The 22467-nt window shown below is 41.8% G+C and overlaps 1 protein-coding gene across 3 annotated transcripts in view; it reads left to right on the top strand.

Moving 5' to 3' along the window:
• csmd3a (CUB and Sushi multiple domains 3a) overlaps positions 1 to 22467 on the top strand; it is a 519096-nt gene that overhangs the window by 100083 nt on the left and 396546 nt on the right. The window lies entirely within an intron of this gene.

Genomic DNA, 22467 nt, shown 5'->3' with positions numbered 1-22467 from the left:
TAAGGCCTGGTCTGGAGTCTAGAGGCTGCTACAGAAATGATATGCGTGATCACTACTTCGTTTGACGTTTTTGTAAGAAGTGGAGGAGAGGAGAGAGATCAGCGTCAGGATCTGACCCAGGTCAGAGCACTTAATCAAATGAGGCTGCTGGTGAGTGAGAGCTGGCTTTCTTAACCTTAGCAAACCAATGGGGAAATAAAACACACTCACTCACGTTTCCTTAAGTATTAATAATTGGGACAAAGGGCAACACAACAACATCCTGCAGGGGGCGTGACTGTGATTTAGTCAGTGATGTCATCATATTACAGTGTGGATCTGTTAACCTTGCCGTAGTGGGCATCCTGATTATCTCCCACTGAGAAGCAGGATATGGGGAAGGGGCTTGTTCGATATCTCTAATCCCAGTTTCCCACCTTCTCCTAACTGAATCCAGGTGAATCCTCAGTATCTAGCCCTGCCCCTCCTGTTAATATGGCCAGGTAGGCATTGTTCTGAATCTGTAGCCCTTTCTGTAGCCCTTTCCATATGAAGTTACATTTTTGAAGATAGGATGGGGTTTTTGTGAAGAGCTGGACACATTTGAGGACACACATGAGCAAAGAGTCAGGCACTTACAGCACAGACACTCACAGCAATCCACAATCATCGAGAGATGATAGAAGAATCACAACAGAGCAGGACGAATCTGAAGAAGTGGCCTCCTGCTGGAGTGTATTTCATGTTAAGAGAGGACAGGAAACAGGAAACCAATCAGGAACAGAAGGTAGGATCTACAGGGAGATGTAATGTAGGACTGAAGGTGGGTCAGACGAGCAGAAATAAAACAATATCGACTAGTCAGGAACAGAAGATGTATTTCTGTATAAACAGGAATGGGAGCTGGAAGCAGGTAGTTAGAAGGGGAACTGGAACAGGCCAGTCTGAAATGGAAGATGTAACCACCCTGTTACGATCAGAAGGAATTGGATAGTTAGGAATGGAATGTGGAATCGGATAATCAGGGACGCAAGACGGAATCGAATAATCAGAAATGAAAAGTGGCATCGGACAGTAAAATTGGATTATTGGGAACAAAAGGAAGATTGAATTGGATAATTATTAAAAGAAGGTGAAATTGGACAGTCAAGAATGGATGATAGAATTAGATAATCAGGAACAGATGGTTGAAGGTAGTTTAGGACACAGATGCTGGAATTTAAACCACCAGGAATTGAAGGCAGAACTGGAGAATCAGCATCATGAGTTGACACTGGATGAGCGAGAATGGAAGGTAGAACTGGATAATCGGAATCTGTAGAGTCATTAAGATTGGATGGTACAATTAAATAATTAAGAACAGAAAGTGAATTATAAATGAAGGGTAAAAACTGGATCATTAGAAACATAAGTTAGAATCGGATAATCAAGAATTTAAAGTAGATCTGGATAATCAGAATGAGAAGGTAGAATCTTTCAACTCAAAACCGAATGTATAACTGGAAAATCGGACACAGAAGCTGGAATTGAACCATCAAGATTGGAGGGTAGAACTGAATAATCGGAAACAGTCTGTGGAATCAGATAATCAATAAAAACCTGGATGGTATCATTGGATAATTAGGGAAAGAAGGTGAAATTGGACAGTCAAGAATGGATATTAGACTGAGATAATCAGGAACAGACGGTTGAATCTGATATTCAGAAATGGAAGGTAGTTTAGTGTAATCGGACACAGATGCTGGAATTTAAACCACCAAGAATGGAAGGTAGAACTGGATAATCGGAATCTGTGGAGTCTGTGGAATCGGATAATTAGGATTGGATGGTACAATTAAATAATTAGGAACAAAATGTGAGTCAGACAATGAAGAATAATGGATAAGAACTGGATAATTAGAAACATAAGGTGGAATCAGATAATATCAATTGAAGAATTTACATTAGATCTGGATAATCAGAATGAGAAGGTAGAATCTTTTAACCAAGAAACGAATATGTAACTGGAAAAATGGAAATGGAAGGTGGAGTCGGACCATCCAGAGTGGAAGGTAGAATTTTATAATTGGAAACGGAAGGTGGAATCGGATAACCAGTAATGGAAGGTAGAACCATCATGAACATCATGAATCACATAATCAGAAGATAAAGGGATATGATTACTGTTGGGATTTGACAGATTTGACAGGAACAGAAGGTAGAATCAGATCAGAAGGTTGCTGATCAGCCAAGATCTGAGCATAGAATTCACACCAGACCCAGCAACATCCACACACACACACACACATACAGTCACACACACACACACACACACACACACACACACACACACACAGACAGAAATATAAAACAGGCCTGCTAGAGAATGATGAATGGGGATGTAAGACAAGCCCTAACCTTGTTCTGAAAATGGTCAATCGCATCCGGAACACGCAGATGAAACATCAAACAGAAAGCACACCTGAAGTGATTCCTCTTTTAAGAGAAGTGCGCCGGAGTCTTGCTATGTTTGAGTGATGCAACAGACTTGCATCAGCCAAATGTGCCGACTGTTCCCAAAACAGCTTGCAAAAAGCAAAAGTTTACTTGCTTAAAGGTTAACATGTGAAGCGAAAACAGATGTTGCAAGGTGTGAGAGAGAGTTTACCTCTCTCAACCTTCTCACAACCATCAGCCCCCTCCAGCCACACATGTACACACACACACATACTCACTCAAATAGAGACGCTGACAGCCAATCTATCTCTATCTCTCTTTTTCTCTTTTTCTATGTGTCTCTCTCGTTTCTGTCCCTCGTTTTCCACCTGCCACCCCCTTGACTTGACCACAGGACGCCTCCCCCATCTGCTCCATCATTTACACACTGAATAATTCAGGCCCGGCTGGGGCTTTGGCTCACACTTTTCAGCTTAATGTTCTTTGGAATTTTATGGGCTTTGGAATATTAATCCTGCAAGTTATTACACACTGTAGGGCATGGAATGCCACAGCATCCACAATGAGATGCCTGTCTCGTTATCATTCATTGCCGCAGATTAGGATATGTAAATGAAGGACTGCCCTATTAAACGGATCTATTAATGCATGATTTGGAGAGGTTTTCTTTTAAGAGGCACCAGGTGCAACGACAGGTGCGACTGGACTTTACAGTTCGCCGTCGGTCCAAAACACCTTCAGAAGGCGGCCAGACACTTTCATCTCTGTTACTTGAGCTTTTCCAGGTGGGAATAATTTATACTTTGCATGAATTAATGTATGGACCTTTCGGGCAAGTGGGCCCGGCATACTTGGGTTAACTTCTGAGCTTTCGGAGCTCTTTCCTAACCTTGCATTAAAAGCTAAAACGCTGCTTTAACTCCAGCCGGAATTAATTCAGCACCACGGACAGCTCTTAAGCGGCCTCCACCTGCTCTCTGGCCGCGCTCCCTCTCCTGTGCCTTTGCGCATTATGAATTAGTCCGCATATTCTAATTATTTCCAAGACTAGTTTTGTTATTTTGACAGGAAATATGTCCCGATGTTTCCTCCTTTACATTTTTCTCCGTATTCTGTCACTTGGCCTTGGGCACGTGGGTGTGTGTGTGCGAGAGAGAGAGGAAAGGAGTGAGACAGGCAGGCCAAGCACAGGGGAAAAGAAATCTCATTTTAGCTCCTGTCAGTCCTTCATCACCCCGAACAACCGAAACCATGTTTGACAGTCACTACATTTGTGTTGATTAATGTGTCTATTGCCGTCCGCTACAAATCAGGCCTCGCCGCCTGTGTTTGTCAGGAGTAAGATACAGAAGCCTGACCTTTCCATGTGGGGTCACTTCTGCTCGAGTTGCTCGTCAGAACAGTGCCGCAGATTCCAGACGTAACATTTGCACATTATCCAGAGCAAATTACGCTGGATTTCAGAGCTGTAGCTACTGGCCGGCAGCGCGGGGTGGCCTGTGGCGACCCAGTCCTTTCACGTCTTCGCTGGACGCCTTAAATTGCAAATTTACACCAGTGAGTAACTACAATGGAAATGTACTTTAGCCATTAGTCAATAGCAACATTCCACAAGCAGCCCTGACAGTTATTTATCCCTCTCGTATTCAGAGCGCATCTCCTCCAGAGTGGCCATTTGCAGTCAGCTCTTTCCAATAATGCAAAATTACAGGCCAGTCAGACTGTCACAGAATTCACACTGACAGTTTTGTGGACTGGTTAGAGGTCTGTCCGGACATGAAATTGAAGCCTGAACCCGCCCGATGAGGCCCGACGTTGCTGCTAAACCGAACAGAGCTATGCATTCTAATGCTTTAGGAAGCAAACCCAGGCCTAATTGTCCTAAAGCCTAATTTTCCTAGTTTTTCAGGCCCATTAGGCTTCGATCGGGTAGCAGACCTCTAGTGTTCATGGGTTTTCTTTAGTTTTTCAAGTTTGTCCCATTTTTCAAAAGTGCAAAATTACAGACCACATTAAACCCTCCCTTTATTTAAGTATTGGCATAATTATGCATCCTACAGCTGATTAAACGCTAACATTGCAAGGCCGCCAGCAAGTGCCTGTCCCACAGAATACGATACGATATATGATAGATATCCACACACTCACAGCATCTTTTCACAGGTCCCTCACAGTGGTCAATTTGTCAACGAAATTAATATTGTTTAATTTATTTTTATTATCAGCCACCATGAGTTTATTTTTTATTTACGCATGAGTTTATTCAATTTATTAAATGTATTTCATTTATTAAAATCATCAGTGTGAGCTGCAATGTTTTTATTAATGTATAAATGAGCCACAGGATAAACTATGTTTCTGATAGAGAGTCACAGTGTAATTTAAAGTGATATGAATGTTATTCTTATTAATGTGTTTTCTTGTTCAGAGTAAAAAAAGTATCTAACACAGAAACATCAAAAATCTGAATTTCACCTTCATTACATAGAAAGCAAAAGCAGCAAAATCAGCAGCAATATCAGGTCCATGAGTGTGTGTAAACCACTAAACCACAGCTGTGTTTTTATTATTATTATTGCTATAGTAAATGAAATGGGAGTACTTATGATTAAGTACAGTTCTAAAAACACTGTATATAAGCATGTTTCTTTAATTTGGGGTACTTCTCTGTCCCCAGTTTATAAATTAATGTTAAAAATAGTTTACTACAAAATATTTAGCTTAGGTATATATTTTTTTCATTGCACCAGCAAAACATGCATGCACCAAAGCAATTCATTTAAATTTTTTAAATATTTTAAATGTCAACATTTTGCTACCTTTGCTACATTTGGCCTCGTCCACAACCCAGACTTTGAAACATCTCTGCTCCAATAAAATAATTATAATCCTCATTAATTCTTTAAGAAATCACATTGTGTTCTTAACATAACCTAAAAAGACCCAGACTGCATTATTTACATAGATTTTCATCCAACATTTGTATATATTTTAACAATATGTATAATGACCGTCCTTAACTTTACTGTCATTACCGTAACAGCCTGGGATTTCTGTAGGGAAACCCTTTAACACTCCAAGGCTTATTACACACTAAGGAGTATTACTCAGTGTTTAACACTCAGGGACTTCTGTACAAACTGGTGGGGCCGTTCTTTGTTAACAAAGTTATGTAATAAGACTTTCGCCCCCGTCGGCAGGCCAGAGGCTGTTTAAGGGGTTAAACTTGGTCATGTCATTACCATTAAAACAAAGACTGCCAGGGGAGAACATGTCAGCCATGAGAGAAGAATGAGATGTTGATGTCCTGAATGAATTCCTCCTCATCATGGAGAAGATTTGTTCAGCATCAGTACCGTTTATATCGTTACAGTAATATTTAATGAAAAAAAGAATGAAATGTGTGAATTATATTTATGCTTAGGTAAAGTACATCATTGTGGAAGGATATCCGTGACCTATGGCCTTTTTTTTTCTTCAAAAAGTAAAAAGTGTTACTCAAAAAGTAACACGTCATTACCGACACAGAACTGGTTGTTACATTAATGAAACCTGGTGAGGGTAACAGCAGGTTTTCAGTTTCACCATCAGTGTATTTGACCTGTTTAGAAATATAACTTAAATGCAAGCTAAAACACTGTTTTTCAGTCAATAAGGCAGTCAGACATCAGTAGAATCAGTGGAGAAAACAGAAAAGGGCCTGGATTTACGTTTTGACATAATTTTCTCAAAAATTAAGGAAGTAAAAAAGCCCCCAATTAAAGTATAACATATGTATATGGTGCTAATTTGGGACCATTTATACATGGGTTCGACTCCTGGTATGGGAACAGTTTTGATAGCAGTGGTGGCTCAGCGGTTAGAGCACCGGGCTATCGATAACAGGGTTGTGGGTTCGATTCCCGGGCTCAGCAAGCTGCCACTGTTGAGCCCTTGAGCAAGGCCCTTTAGCCTCTCTGCTCCCCGGGCGCTGGAGTTGGTTGCCCACCGCTCTGGGTATGTGTGTGTACTCACTGCCCCTAGATCACTAGTGTGTGTGTGTGTGTGTGTGTGTGTGTTCACTACCACAGATGGGTTAAATGCGGAGGACACATTTCGCTGTACAGTGACAAATACCTTTACCTTAAGAGGTTTTACCCACTAACCCTTTTAAATGGTTCTTCGAGTTGACCTACTTTTGTAAGGGTGTGCTTAAGTACAGTAATGAATTACATGTATTACCTGCTGTTGAAGAGCTTCATCACCTGCACTGTTAGCACTTAGCGCTATGCTAAAGACCAACCCTCGTCCTTCCATCCTGCCATCCTGCCATTTCTTTGCCGTTGTAAGAAGGAGGATATTGAAGCACTAAGTGGATAAAAGCTTTTTACAGTTTTGTGTAACTGGAAGTCCCACTGGTGGATGCAAATGTGAATGAAATGAAAACGCTGCCAAAAAAGCCCACAGCCTGTCTTATTCTCACTTCCAGTTTAACGAAACGGCGCAAAAAAAAAAAAAAATCCCCCACAGAACCCTCGTCTGCTGGTCTGCTAAATTTGACCCGCCGTCGGGTTCTGTGCGTCTTCACGCCAGCAGATTTCTTGTGCGATTCCTCCTAGCTTGGATGATATGGAGCTCGATGATGCCGAGCGTCTGCAAGTCTCGCTCTTCTTCTTCTTCTTCTTTCGGGGACAGAATGCAGCGCTAAGAAGTGCGGCAAACCGAGCTGCTCTGACAAACTTCCATCATCTTCAAAGGCTGCAAATTCATTAGACATACGGGAGAATAAATAGCTCTACCCGTGGGAGACGTCTGTGCCAACCACTTCAGTTGTTTTGCTCACCCAGCACGATGCTGTGTTCCCTTCTTCTTCATCTTCTTCTTCTTCCTGTTCGTTTCTCGTCTGAACATGTACATTTCCTGGCAATGATATGGAAATGAATACTAATGCATGGAGACGTCAGAATGCTGCAGCTTAGTTAGCTGACAATATTGCACACAACATATGATTTGATTTGGAGTTGTCTTTCAGGCGACTCAGAGGAACAGGCATCCTCGGCTTGTCCCTCGTTTGACGTGTGAATGAGATGATTAAATCACTGAGTTTATCCTTGTGTTGCTTGACAGGATTTAATTGATATGCTAATTAAATATTGATTTGAATTTTGCTTTTTTGGGCCAGATTCAGAATCCCTTAAGTGAACCTGACAGCTTAATCAACATCCTGACAGCCATGGAAAACACGACCTGTGATCGTTTTCAGGGGACGTTAAGAATTTGCCTTCATTGTGGGAGACGGACCACACCCTTGACCCCTCCTTCGTTGGGTCATCATCTCCTTTATATAAACACAGTCTGACTCACAGTCTATCCCCGCCCAACAACCTCCTCCCTGGCTCCTCCCTCTTCGTCAGACCACCACAACTCTAATGGGAAGGCCAGACTTCGCACGTAGACCACGGAAAGCCGACCCGGACTCCTGGCCAAAAAAGGCTTCTGAGACCACCCTCCTGTTCTGGGTGTGGTTTGCACTAGCAAACTTATATATTGGTTTTGGTCACTCACAAATCTTATGTACAGCCATGTGAAGAAATTAGGACACCCCATTAGGCCTGTCACAATAACAAAATTTTCTGGACGATTAATCGTCTCTTAAATTATCGCAATAAATGATAATATTGTAATATGCAGAGTAAAATGCGATGTCTTTTATCTCCTTCAGAATGCCGTCTTTCACTTCATTATATAAAGCTGGAATGGCAGTTTGAGAGATGTATGTTTTCTTTGGCAATTCATACTGCCTGTCAAACGTTTTCAGCATGTTTTTGAATGCTGTTTTTTCCACCGTATTTAACGGCAGCATCTCTTTGGCTATATAGTGAGTTACACTGTTTGTAAACGTGTGCCGTTTTCCGCTATCACGTTTATATTTACACTGTCGGGCAAAGGCATCCGTGATGGTCACCTGCTTGGACGTCCCCTCTCCAACCGGGTTTTTTGTTTCCAGCTCGGTAAATTGAACTGGATGGTTGTGCTTTAAATGGGCTCTTAGGTTAGTTGTATTACCACCTTTTGTTGCCACTGTTTTTAGACAAAGACAACATACCGCCTCGTTAAAGCTGATAGGCTCTCTGCGCTCATTTGTCTTAAAGCCAAAGTGTTCCCACACTGGAGCAGTGCAATGTGGCTTTGAAACCAAGTCCATCTTGAACTACTTCTCCAAACTTTCTTTCTGGATCTGTGTAACTTTTTTTTGCAAATTCCTATTAGCCTCGAATATGTTCGCCAGCTAACACGCCTCCACCTGCGTCTGCCTCCTCTGTGAGCAACGCATGCGTTTCCTAACCAATAGATGTCGCTGTCTGGCCCAGACATGTCTTCGCCTTAGATAGGGAGCCGGCGAGAGAGCTGCACTGCGCGCCTTGCAGAAATCTTGCTGCGTTTTTTTCTAATGTAAACAAACTCACGCGAAAACCAATTGGCTATAATCGGCGTCTGCTAAACTTATCGTGGACACGTCCATTTATCGTACAATAAGTCGATAACGTAATTATCGTGGCAGGCCTACACCCCATCAAATAATTAGTTCATTATTAGTAAATATGGACATATTTGCCTTACTTTTGCAAAAACGATGAACATTTCACTTTGTTTTAATTTATTTAGCAATAAATAAATAAATAAAAGATGTCAAATGCTACAGAGAAAGAGGTTAGGACACACTACGCCCCACTAGCTGGTATGTGCTCCGTTGTCTGTATTATCTAAATTAGACGTTTCTTGTAACTGTCTACCAGTCCGAAGGCTTTTCCCACTCCTCCATGCAGAATTCTTTCAACTGGGGGATGTCAAACCACCTGACTGCATCTCAATAGCATCAAGGGCTTTGACTTTTCTCTCCATTTCTTTAATTTGGCTGTTCACATTACAAACCTCATCAATCAGTTCCGATTTATAAATGTAAGTGAACTGTATCTTTGTGTAATGTGAATGAATATGTCCCTACAATGAATCACATGGGCACATTGAGACGCTTATGCACGTCACCTCTGCAGAGGAGGTAGAATTGCTGAGACCGATCACTGGTTGAGACATGATTGGAAGCTTTAAATAGCTTATATTGCTCAACATGGTGTCTGTTTGTGGATGAAGTCATGCCTTTAACAAAAAGAACCAATCAGATCAAAATTGCTGGTTATGCCATGAGCGTTCCCACTAATCAGACATGTATTCAATGAAGGCAAATGAAAGTGACTCAAATCTGATTTGAAAAAATTGGATTTGACATGTCCACGCAGCCTCGAAATCAGATGAGTCACATTAAACCAAAAAAATAAATAAATATCATATTTTAATCATTTCAGCCTGGTAGAATAAATGTAGTCTTTGAGCTTTTGAGAACTTTCCTCACAAGAACACATATGTAGAAGGAAGGAAGGAAGTTTTGTGTACATGGCATGTCTAGGCATGTAAACCCATTCCGTATACGACACGTATACTTTCTAGGGCAGAATGTGTCCAGTTTGCGTCTGGTACCTGATATATCTGACCCTCGCTGTTTTTTAAAACTCTTACATACCATAGCTCTCAAGATCTGCTTCAAGAAAAACATTTGTTCAGCACTGTGAGCTTAAGGCACTGTCTGTAGCAGGTAATAAATGGCTTGAAGGCAAAATGCCTCTTTGCATTGATCCACAGCACCAGGTGTTTTACACCCCGTAGCTCTATAGCTACTGTAATGCTGTTCAGGCCTACATGGATTGGAATCTGCTAGCTTGACAGAAGATGTACTGGTAGTTATCTTGGCAGAGTGGGGTCGTTTGTCAAACGGGAGGTTAAACTACCTTGACTTGCTATGATGGGTGTCGTGTCACATTTATGAAGGCTTTATGTTTGTGTTTATGATGGAAGGACGTGGCGTTAAGTGATGGCATATAAAATGGGACCCCCTGTTTTCAGTGCTTGATAAATCGGGAAGGGGGCCATAAAGCATGGGGTTGGGTCTATAACACGGTAGAGTGCCAGTCAGTAATTTACACACACCTACTTATATATAGAAGTCATTTAGGTTATAACTATTAAGTGACAGAAATGTGTTAATGTAGAGAAATAAGTTTCCTTTGGCTTGGTGGCTCTTGGTGTTCTCTGAAGCAGCTTCATGAGAAGCCATTTTTACCAAGTTTTACCAAGAACTGCTGAGACCTTGCTCGTTTTTGTTCAAAAGGATTTTGTTTTGAAGATAATTTTAATCAATTTCACATCCATTTTACTTCGGAATTGCTTTATTTGAGAGTTACCCTTGTAGGGACTTAACCACGCCACACCAACAAGGGTCCTTGGGCAGAACTTCTAACACTACATTATTCGACCTGTGCCACATGCTTCAAATGTAAATGTCATTCTACCAGAAAGACTATAGAGGCAGGCGTGCCAAAAAACCCAAAAACTTTAATCCCAACAGATTTAACAAGCTGATAGATAACGATAGTTGTAAATTTCAATCTTTGCCATAGGCCCCATTGTAAGCCCAGGTCTTTGAGAACTCACTGGTCACTCCATCTACACAAGCTCGAAGCCTTGCTGTAGTCATGGACGATCAGTTATCGCTCTCAAGTCATGTTGCAAATCTGACTCGGTCCAAAGAATTCGTCCAGGTGCTCGTTTAGTCTCTCGTCACTTCAAGACTTGACTACTGCAGCTCTCTTCTCATCCCCCTCTGCGCACCATCAGACCCCTGCTATTAATCCAGAATGCAGCGGCACGGGTCGTCTTCAACGTTTCTAAATTCAGCCATGTTCATCTCCTCCTCTGCTGCGTTCTCTCTTCACTGGCTTCCTGTAGCTGCTGCCCAGGTCATTAGATTCAAACCCCTGACTCAAGCCTACAAAGCCAAGACTGGACCAGCCAGCCCCTCCGTACTTGATAATAATGGCTTTAATGTCATAATAAAGATACATGCATTCTGTCATTGGGGGTTAGGCCAGACACAGAGGGATGAACACTCGCAGAGATGGGTCCACTGCAAGTATATTTATTAACAGAACACAGGAGAACAGAAAGGGGTGAACGTAGCAGAAATGCAGCAAGTACAGGGCCAAATACAAACATGACAAACACACAAAAACACACCTGAGACTGGTGGGACTCCAGGAGCTGAGCTAGATGGTAGGGAAGGAACGGGAAGGGAACAGTAGCGAAAACCAGCAAGCAGGGCCTGGGAAAACTAGGGGAAACTAAGACGGGGAAATGAGAGCTGGGGGACCAGCTGCAGAACCAAAACGGCAAGGCCGACCAAACCTGGTACCGTTGCATGAACTTAGGCAGTAGAGCTGGATCTAGAGTTGAGGGAATCTCTCCGTAAAAAACGAGTGAACCTCGCTTGAAGCTCGAACCTCCGGGTAGATTGCTAGCTGAAGGTCGAGCTGAAGCTGGCCTAAACACTATGAGGAAACCTTGAGGTTCCTTAACTATAAACCATATCATTCTCGGCATGGAATCGAGCGTCGTAGCCCCCTAAGTACCCCCAGCCTCAGATGAAACGCCCAAAGCAATCAAAAAACAGAACACAAGTGAACTGAACCAAACACACATGACGTGAATGAACATGAACCAAGTCTATGAATCAAAACCAGAACAGAAACACAACAAAAGTCCTCGTGTGAGCCTGTGGGCGGAACGGAATGGCCCCGGGGGGAGGGCGCGATACCAAGGGGCTGACACATTCACATACAGATTTTAACAAAAGCACACCCCAGACTTTTGAATGATACCGTGGGCATATGTAAGCAAGCACAGTCCAGTACACCCTTCTCCCGGTGGAGCGTCTCTGTGGCCTTTTTTAAAAATAGATTTGAAACGTGACATTTAAAAAAAAAATCCTACAGATTCCAAGGAGCGATTATTGGGAATTGGCTTTGACTGAAAGTAATCTTCCAGCTCCAGATGTCTCAATCTGGTCAGGTCCAGGCCATCATCATCAGCTGTGGACCGGCCGCCTCAGCGGCGGCATGTATGTTGAAGCTTTTGTCATTTTGTGTGGCCTGCTGAGGGACCACTCTTATAATTACCTTTGTGCTTGGGAAAAAAGGTGTCTCTCTCTGATGGAATGCCTTAACGTTTTCTTCGGAGCAAAGGCCTGATTCGTTTCAGGCCTTTTATTTGACAGCTGTGATGTAGGGAGCCACGGAGTCCGGCCTTTCTTCATGAGCAGGAGAGATGCTTTCATTACCCCTGATTACGGGCAGAAAGCACCAGGAGACCATTGTGATGTAGACAGAGATTGTCAGGGAAGGCACTCTGTGTTTCAGGATAGGGATTTGACATTGGGAAAAGCAGATAAAATGAGAGGTTATTGCATTGCTGCGGTGGCCATGGGGGTCTGAAGAAGTGGAGCACTTGAAACTCAGCTTTTTATTCAGCCAGCAATTGACCTTCAGTGTAAATAACTGCAAGAGCAAGAATTACATTCTATTAAACAAAATTACACTTTATGTGTCATTTTTAATTAGTCCCATTAAACATGACATTTTTCCACATATTGCGCAATTAAGGCAGATGGTGTCTATAACTAGGCGGACGAGCTGATTTGTGGATTTATGCACCAAAATGACTCAGAATACATATTTACACAACCATTTCCCAACCTCTCCTTATCCCTTTAATTAAGAATTAAACTGGTTGTTTTTGTCACTGTACCTTTAGGACAGAAGCATTGGGACACACCTCTTAATCATTGAATCCAGGTGTTTCATTCAGGCCCATTGACCCACAGGTGTATAAAATTAAGCCCTTAGCCATGCAGTCTGTCTTTCTTACACACATTAGTGAAAGACTGGGAGGTTCTGAAGAGCTCACTGAACTCCAGTGTGGTTCTGTATGTCAGAGCAGAGTGCAGAAAGCATGTACTTCAGCATGAATGGGCGGGGCTAAACTTCTGTAGGCTGAATGCATCGTTTTTCAAAAAAGCAAGGACTTTGGTTTTCCATTGAATGGGGCTTTTAAGGGGCCAAAATGTGTTTTCTTGGTCAATTGTATGTATATATTTTTACAATTTTAGTTGTAAATATAATATTGATAGTAAAACAGTAATTTGCTGAATGATATGGTCACAATTCTTAAACAATAAATATACTGCTACATTATTCTCATGCTAAATAATGCTGATAATCCTGAATACATTTTGCATGCCTTTTTTAAACCAGACCTGTGTTTCATATTCGTGTGTGTCATATTGGCTCCTTGGTAACACAAGCATCTTAAGTTTTGCCCTCCCACCAGGACAGGCCGTGAGAGTGCGGTACAGTCAGAATGCTGGGTTAAAAACAACCTGATTAAGGGCATTTCCACAACTCAGTGCTGGGTCACTACATAACAGAGCACATGCTGGGTTAAACTGACTCATCATCACTGGGTTATCTGAGTAACCCAGCATGAGCATGCTAGATCAGAGTTACCAAAATATATAGCCGCTGTGACCCAGCACTGGGTTGTTTTGAAGCTATGTTGTTGTTGGTGTTTTAATTAATGTTTATCTTATGCTATATATTAGGCCAATCACAATACAGTACTATAACCTGTCATGTTATGTCGGTCAAACAGTTTTTCATCAGGCAGCAGAGTCAATACATTATTCATATATATATTCAAATTCAATTCAATGCAGGTTGGCTTTATTGGCAGGACTGTCTCATCAACAATGTTGCCAAAGCACACAAAAGTACATCTGAACAAAATATCAAAAATAAAATGAATTAATTAACAGTGAAAAATAAAACAATCAGCTAATAATAAACAAATAAACAACTATTAATGTACAGAACTAAAATAAACTGTAAAATTATAGTAGCTATAGTAACTATATTTATACACATTCTTATTTATAGTATTGTTATAATGGTGGGTGGGGTGTAATAGGGAGTGGGTATATATATATATATATATATATATATATATATATATAAAGGAGTAAAGTAAAGGGATACCATATATATATATATATATATATATATATATAATTCCGTTACTTGGATGGTCCATTATAGGTGCCTTGTAGATGCTCAGCTGACATGCAAACATTCAGCTTAATATGTATTAAATGCTACTGAACTCTAAGTTGAATATAAATGCTTGTCTATTGAATATAACCCTGCATCTAACCTTAACCTTCAATCAACCCTAATTCCTAACCGTAACCTTAAACTTAACCTAAACCTTAAATCTAACCCTAAAAGGGCAAGGTTACAGTTAAGGTCATGGTCATGTGCAGGATTACATTCAATTTACAGTTCAGTTGCATTTAATACACATTAAGTTGAATATCAATGTCAGGTGAGCATCTACGAGACATCTACAACGGACCATCCAAGTCATACCCAATATATATGAATATCATTTTGTGACTTGGCGTTATCAGCTAATATAATATCAACTAATCAGCTTCTTCAGGTACTGTAACACCAGAGCAACCACCTGAGATACCATAGCAAGCATCTGAGATGTCATAGCCACTGTTTAGCAACACCCTAGGAACCACTAAGCAGCATCAAAGCGTACCATATGGATCACCCTGCAGTAATATAACACTGATCTAGCAAGTGCTCAGCGATAGCAACCGTGTGGAATAACAACCATATTGATGCTACTACCTATCAATACTGCCAGCACTATAGCAACCTACCAAGACTATAGCAACCACTTAGCAAAACACCATAGCAACACCTAGTGATGCTGAAACAACTAGTTAGGAAAACCATAGCAAGACCATATCAGCCATCTCGTAAAGTATAGCAACCCTTATCAACACCATAGCAACCGCATGGAATACCAACCATTGCTACCACCTATCAATACTACCAACACTATAGCAACCTACCAACACCATAGCAACCACTTAGCAACACCATAGCAACATAGCAACATAGCAACAAGACCATACCAGCCATCTGGTAAAGTATAGCAACCCTTTTCAACACTATAGCAACGACATCGCAACAGCTTAGCAACTGCATGGAACTGAGAGCCACTTTAGCTGCACAACTTCGTTCTGTGTGTCCTTCAGAAAACACACTTTTCTAGTTCAGGTGCTGTTAATTAACACTGGTAATTAACCCATTGCTTGCGATGACCAAAAGGTTGCTAATCAATATATCAGCCAGGCTTAATTACTCTTGATTTGAGAAGAAATACTGAATGAGCAGGTGTCCCAATACTTAAGTCTATACTGTGTGTACTGCATCTATTGCTGAATGGCCTGATATGTCTATGGAAATCTACACTGTCAGTGAAAAGGCCGGATTTTTGGCAAGAATGGAGGTAAAGGATGACTCACACAAAACCAGGACCATGGTAGCAGCTTTCTCCTGCCATTGTCTCCGCTATGGGGGGTCCGAACAAAGTACCCCGCTTCATTTATTTGTGCCCAACAAAGCTCTAGTAATGCTTGCTTGGTAATGCTGAAAAAGGACACAGAGATAATAGAGATTTCTGTGCTTCGATGGGTTTCTGTGCAACAGATCCACACCTCCAGGATCAAAGGCGTTCGTCAAAGTCCAATCAGTGTAGTAGTTTATGGCCCAGAGGACTAGTGCATATCAAAGAGTAGCGTCGTGCTGCTCATACAGTGAACCTTTTAGGTCATTGGCAGATATTGCTGTGTAATTTGGTACTCGGTATAGTAACTGGCTGTTTAATTATTATATTTTTTCCTAATTTTACAGATGTGTTGCGGGTTCTGCAGCTCTATCTGAGGCAAACTTTGATGTGTAATCAGACGTAGATCAGATTTTATTTGATATTCTTAGTCTAATTTTCCTGTTCATCTAATTACAGATGAACATACCACACAAATTCTCCAATCAGCCAATCAGTATTAAAGTGCTTATTGCCTTTAAGTCATGATCTGAGTGTCATTGTGTGGATTTCTATTCATCATTGTGCTATTCATCTGAAGCGCTAAGTACATGGGGTGTCCACGGTGCACTGAATTAAAGATGAGTTCACTTCAAACATACACTCAGAGAATATGTTCTGAATGATTAAATGATTAGTGCCGGAAAATGGCAGGAGTATAATTAGCGGGAAGACAGATGGTTAAGAAAGTAAATAAACATTCAACTGCACATGTCGAACCGTTCGCCAGCGAGGAAAGGCGCATCTTCCTCTTCATTACGCTTTTATGTATATTGGCCTATATCTTGTTTCTTCACTTTTTTGCGAGCAATTAGCCTCATTAGCATCTTGCTAAAGCAATAGTTTGGCAATAATCACTTTCACGTGATTTTCTCCTCAGCCCCAAAAAATGGCTGAATCAGCCAAGATATGCTGTACTTGGAATCTGCTTCGCCGTTGGTGCACTGAAGGTGCGAGGCTAATGCAGCGTGTAAAGTGCTTGCCTAAATCATCACACACTCGCTTCAAACTCGCTGCATTGAGCTGGCCAAAAAAAACCCCCAAAAAACAACAACAAACAAAAAAAGCACTTACACACTTGCTTATGAGTGGTTTGGCCATCAGCCAGAACATGGTCAGCATCCAAATTTTGCCTCTTTAGTTTAGCACTGCAGCTATGAGGGTAATCTTGCTAACAAACACCAGAAGCCTACAGTCACCCAAGCCTTATTTCTGTAAATACACTCCCATGCAATTCCCTTAACTCACTAAAAACCACGTCCAGCTCTTCATGAGGGTTGACTGGACTGGGTGGTCCATGTGGTTTTAGGACACAGTATGACGTACTAGCCAAGTTTTGTTCATTTTTATACTTCACAATACACCGTAGTGTGCTGCAACCCACATCGACAAGTCTGCACCACCTTAAAGAAGACCTGGATACAGCGTGAGTGTGAGGTCAGGATGTTGGATCTCACCACCCCACCTAATCGCCCCAACTCCTTAACTCATCCCGAAAGCATCAGATGGAGAACCAACCAAGACAGTTCCACTGCTTCACAGCTCAATGCTGGGGCATTAGGCATGGTGTCAAAGGGTATATCTGCCTGTTTATCTGCTCCAGAGGGTCCTATTCTATTGGCAGTACCTCTCTACAGGGACTAGACAAGCTGTGTGTGTGCATTTGCACGTCGGTGCAACTCTTAAAGTAGCTGAATGCATTCATTAGAAGGGGCGTCCACAAACATTTGGACATATAGTTCTAGCCTGTGCCACCTTAAAGAAGACTTGGATTCATTTTGAGCAGAAGGAGAGAAGTGTGTGAGCACATACTGACAGAAAAGGTTTGATTGTATTCAGCCATGAGAGCGTTAGTGAGGTCAGGATGTTGGTCACGACCCCACCTCATCATCCCCTACTCTCCAGCTCATCCCAAAAGCATCGGATGGAGCACCGTCAATTCAGAGAAAACACAGTTCTTCCAGTGCTCCACAGCTCAATGCCGGGGGGCTTTATTATACCCCTCTAGTCCATGCCTGGCATTAGGCATGATGCCAAAGGGTATATATGCCCGCTTATCTGATCCAGAGGGTCCTATTCTATTGGCAATACCTCTCTACCAGGACTAGACAAGCTATGTGCTATTTATTCTGGGATCTAATACTGCATTTTGTTTAAACTGGGATGTTGAATTGTTTGAGGTCCAATTAGGAAATTTGTTGTTATGCTAACTTCATCATGCTAATGTGAGCTAAGCTGTAGGCGCAAGTTAGCTAGTGACGTTTATTTTTTCTGTGATCTGTTTGTGTAATTCTTCGGCCATGGCTGCATTGTAGTTTTGAACAAGTGTTTGATTTATCTTATATTTATCCCATATTTGTCTATATTGGTGTTAAACTTAACCTTTTACAAATACGTTGATGTAGCTATGCTAAAGCTAAGTTAGCTTATTTACATCGATAACAGGGTTGTGGGTTCGATTCCCGGGCTCGCCAAGCTGCCACTGTTGGGCCCTTGAGCAAGGCCCTTTACCCTCTCTGCTCCCCGGGTGCTGGAGTTGGCTGCCCACCGCTCTGGGTGTGTGTGTGTGTACTCACTGCCCCTAGTTCACTAGTGTGTGTGTGTGAGTGTGTGTTCACTACCACAGATGGGTTAAATGCGGAGGACACATTTCGCTGTACAGTGACAAATACGTGCACCTTTACCTAATGCTGCGTTCCATTTAAACTAGGACGTTCCAGGTAGGAAATTTGGGAGAGCTTCACCAATCCTGAGTTCAAAATCCAAGATGGCTGTATCTCACATCAACAGTTTTATAGAGTTTAGTAGCACTTCTGTCTATTTGTGACTGATGAAATTAGTCCTACACACAGTACCGTCCAGCTTCTATCAGTGGACGTGTTTCTATTCTGTTATGAACGGCTAGCATTTACATTTACATTTAAGGCATTTAGCAGATGCTCTTATCCAGAGCGACTTACAAAAGTGCTTTACTATTTACTTAAGAAAAACCTCAGCTAGTTAGAATAAACTAATAGTTCAAAGATCCTCTAAGTTTAGACTCTAATAAACACAAGTCAATAAGGTGACCATAGTACTCTGCTATTCGCCCAAATACTCTCAGAAGAGGAGGGTCTTCAGTCTGGGTTTGAAGACAGCGAGTGTTGGACTCTGCTGTTCGGACACCCGGGGGAAGCTCGTTGCACCACTTCGGCGCAGGACAGAAAAAAGTCTGGGCGCTCGTCTTCCGTGGATCTTAAAGGATGGCGGGTCGAGCCGAACCGTACTTGAAGCTGGAAGGGCTCTTGGTGCAGATTGGCTTTGACCATCGCCATCAAGTACGGAGGGGCTGGCTGGTCCAGTCCTGGCTTTGTAGGCCAGCACTAACAATGCTAACCTGGGAGATAGAAAGTGGGACATATTTTGGTTCGCTTCGCCCTGAAACCCTGAAGGCAATGGGCTGTCAGGTCAGTTGTGGTAAACTCTGAAATCTTGGAAATGTTTTGAAACAGTGTAGAATTATCTGAATCTGAATGCGATTAACTCGGATTAGCTGTCATTTGCGATATCGGACTTCCGAGGTAAACACAATGCAGCATGAGGATGTTCTGCAGGAAACTTGTGATCTCTGTTGGTGACCATTAAAGCAATTCTCATGAGATCTACATGGTTGAAGCTGTTTTGTCAGGAAGGCTGTATTTGTTTCTTTTACTGAAAGAGAGCAAAGTTAAAGTTAAAGTTAAAGAATGAGAAATGAGAAGAAATTCTTCTACATAGAAGGTGCAAGGTCATTTTGACCCAGCATCTCCATTGTTTAGCTGTTTTTTCACATTGTCAGTTCCTTGGTTGACTCAGAAAATGCCTTAGATGAAGGTCCATTCAGTAAAATTGCTTTGTGTTATTTGTAAAAAAAAAAAAAATTACAAAATCATTTTTAGGAGGATCCATCCGATCAGGAAGTTTTCAGGTCCTTGAGAAGGTCCTTTTTTTCCTGTGGAAACATGTTCAAGCCAGTAGTGCGATAGAAATTCTCACAATATCAGTGGTTACAGAGTCTGTACAGATCATATAGGGTTTTTTAACACACACATAGAGAGGGTGAAGGGCCTTGCTCAAGGGCCTAACAGTAGCAGCTTGCCAGGCCCGGTTATCGAACCCGCCACCCTGTCATCAACAGCCCGGTTTAGCTGAGTCAGCTTATTTTGTTAATTTTGTTAGTTATTAGAGAATCTTCAGCTCCTGCACCGTCGAATCTTACAAGCCCACCATTCATAAGTGGTTTTGGAAGAAGGGCTGATTTTTTGTGATGCTAAAATTATTATGCTAATGTTAGCTAGCAATGTTTCTCTTGTGTGTAATCTGTGTGTGTAAATGTGTTAGTAAAATTGATCTTATCTTCTATTTATCCCATTCTAGTCTAAATTGGCATTGAACTAAACCTTTTAGAAATGAGATCATGTAGCTAAGCTAAGCTAAGTAAGCTTATTTGTTGGTAGCAAAGGTTATTTGTTGGTAGTTATGAGAAATTCTGCACCTTCGACGCATGTATCTACAAGACCACCATTCAAGAGCTTTGAAAGGAGGGCTGAAAGTAGGGGGTGGGATTTTTTCAGAAACTTGTGAGGTTTCTACAAACTCACCTCTTTTTTGTGTAATTTTCTCAACCACTCCCTGTGTACGGGCTAATGATCAGTCATAACTCATTGTATGAACTGACCGAAAAAAAAAAACTAATTTCTACTGAGCTGCTTTCAGCAGGAGGCTGCCCTTTTTTAAGGTCACTGGTCATCGACCTGTGCAAATATTAATTTCTTTGAAGTGAAAAAACAGCTGTTCTGAGGGATATGCGCTTTACGGACCTGCCAGCATTCATTCCGCATAGCGGCTGATTCAGGCCGCTTGAGTCAGGATGTTGTCATTTTCGCTTCTTGCCTTCTGTAGTACTGATCTGTTCATTAGCAACACATTTCCATTAGGTTGTTAGGGACAGATAAGCCCCCAGATGATGTTTAGACATCATTACAGTCATGATTTTCTGTCTGTGCCTTTCATTTTCATTTGATTTGTACTAATATGACGAGAGCTGGTCTGGAATAGCGTCGAAAAGCTGCCGTTTTCACACAAATATGTAATCTCTGGTGCTGATGTGGCAAGAACCCTGCATACACTGATTAACCATTACATTAAAACTACCTGCCTACACCTACATATGGTGTTGGTCCCCCTCAGGCTGCCTACACCCGCCTACACCTACACATGCAACAACAGCTCTGACCTGTTGAGGCATGAACTCTCCAAGACCCGTGAAGGTATCCTGTGATGTCTGGCACCAAGACATGGGCAGCAGATAGGTCCTGTGAGTTGTGAGATGAGGCCACCATGGGTCCATGATTGAATGAACCAGTTCACCGGTTGTCCGGTTGGTACGCTTTTGGTAGGTACTGACCACTGCATACTGGGAACACCCAACAAGACCTGCTTGATGTTTTCAAGATGTTCTGACCCAGTCGTCTAGCCGTCACAATTTGACCCTTTGACCCTACGCCCATTTTCCCAGCTTCCAACACATCACCTTTAAGAACTGACGGTTCACTTGCTGCCCACAATGCCAATCATACTCCTTGACAGGTGCCACTGTAACCAGATGTAACAATCAGTGTTATTCACTTTACCTGTTGGTGGTTATCATATGATTTATCCACACGTCAAACACATCCAAAGATGTTGAGGTCTGGACTCTGATGTCCAGCCTTGAGTTGACTTCTCACAGTGAAAGAAGGGCTGAAACAGCCATGGATGTTTCAGATGAAAATGTTAAGTTCTACTTTTACAACAGGGCACGTTTTAGTGGTCTACCAGGGCTTGCAAGGTTGCTAGACGCCTGATTTTCTCTGTATCTTTGAACGATTGTTTTTTTTGGTTTCTGACTTTCCCATACGTTATGCAAATGGATTAGCTTAGGTGTAGGGTAATGTAAGGTCACAGAAGTGAGGACATAAACTGATCAGCCATAACATTTGCCCATTAATAAAACAAATATTAGTAATAAAAAATAGTAACATTAGTAAAGTGAACAGTCAGTGCTTGAAGGTAACAGGCCACTTTGACAAGAGCCAACCTGTGATGTCTAGGAGACTGGGCCAGAACGTAATATCAGGCAGGTCCTGTTTGGTGTTCCTAGTTTGTGCTCCAAGGAAAGGACAACCAGTGAACCAGCGACAAGGTCGTGGGTGTCCAAGGCTCACAATCCAAGGATCTGGAGTCTTGGAGTCCAAGGAGTCCAAGCCTCAATGGGTCAGATCTGTTGTGGTAGCACAACAGGGATCAGCTCAGTATTAGGCGGTGGTGGTGTTCAAGTTATGATGTGTATAGTCAGCTTGCCTTCTTTTAAGTAAGGGTTAATGTTAATGGTTTACTTCAAGATGTATGTTTTCACAGTTATCAGAAGTCTATGGTAATTTGATGCAATGCTAACTAGCTGTTAGCTTTTGAGTTAGCTTTACAAAGGTAGTTTACGGTATTTTTGGCCAGGTGCTGTGGCCAAACCTTTATTCTGTAGTTACAGTGCTATTTTACAGCTGCAATACCATATGCTATGGAATTTATTTTTAGCCACAATCCCATATGCTAATCGCTATAAGGCATATAACTGGCTCATGAACAAAAGTGAAATAGCCAGAATTGACT

This window comes from Salminus brasiliensis, chromosome 1, assembly GCF_030463535.1.
Source record: "Salminus brasiliensis chromosome 1, fSalBra1.hap2, whole genome shotgun sequence".
Classification (NCBI taxonomy): Eukaryota; Metazoa; Chordata; class Actinopteri; order Characiformes; family Bryconidae; genus Salminus; species Salminus brasiliensis.
Note: the sequence above shows the minus strand (reverse complement) of the source record. Positions and strands in the feature narration are given on the sequence as shown.